Here is an 844-nt window from a genome sequence, read left to right on the forward strand (position 1 = left end):
CTTCCACTATCCCAGGTTGCTCCAAGCCCCGTCCAACCTGGCCTTGGACACTTCCAGGGTTGGGGCAGCCACAGCTTCTCTGGGCAACCTGGGCCAGGGCTTCACCACCCTCACAGGGAATAATTTCTTCCTAATATCTAATTTAAACCTGCCTTCCTTCCATTTAAATCCCTGCTGTTCTTCTCACAAATGATCTATAGAATAATGACAGCAAATTGAGGATTTGTAGAGGTTACATTTGTAGAAATAGATTTCCCTGTGCTTACAACTTTCTGCATTGACTGTTTCATTTCTGCCCCTGCAATTACTTCTGGGTGTAGCTCAAGCTGCTTAGATGGCTGAGAATTTGCTTGTGCTCATGTATCAGGTATTCAGGCATCAAAGCACTGTGTCTTAGCCTGCACTCAGCAGCACCCAGAAAACTGCAGGGGCAGTGAAGGAGCTTAGGTTGCAAATCAGGTCCTTGCAGTTCCCGAAAGTGCTGCTTGAGAGCCATTAAGAAAATTCTATTAGATAAACAATTCCTTTTTGTCCATTTTAGATGTTGTTGTGCTGAATGTGAAGTATATCCTCGTTCTGTGGCATTGCCCTTTACCCAGAAAGGCAGGTAGTTCCCTGGGCAGCTGAATGCCTCCTTCATGCCCCTGCCCTGGGTGGCTCCAAGTCATTCCCTGCAGGTCTTGCTTATAGAGCATACAGATGTTCCTGGGGTTCCCAGTAAAGCTCAGGTCTCCTCTGAGAGTTTTGGGGAGGTGTCTTTTGCTGTTCAAGGCAAGTGGAGTGAGATGGGTGCTTAGCTTTGAAAGATGACATTATTCCATAGCTTTTAATGAAGGAAGAAATT

The 844-nt window shown here is 46.1% G+C and overlaps 1 protein-coding gene across 4 annotated transcripts in view; it reads left to right on the forward strand.

Moving 5' to 3' along the window:
- The window catches only part of LOC103621627 (protein spinster homolog 2), a 98748-nt gene that overhangs the window by 45389 nt on the left and 52515 nt on the right, over nucleotides 1-844 (forward strand). The window lies entirely within an intron of this gene.

This window comes from Corvus brachyrhynchos, unplaced genomic scaffold (genome assembly GCF_000691975.1).
Source record: "Corvus brachyrhynchos isolate BGI_N302 unplaced genomic scaffold, ASM69197v1 scaffold99, whole genome shotgun sequence".
Taxonomy (NCBI): domain Eukaryota; kingdom Metazoa; phylum Chordata; class Aves; order Passeriformes; family Corvidae; genus Corvus; species Corvus brachyrhynchos.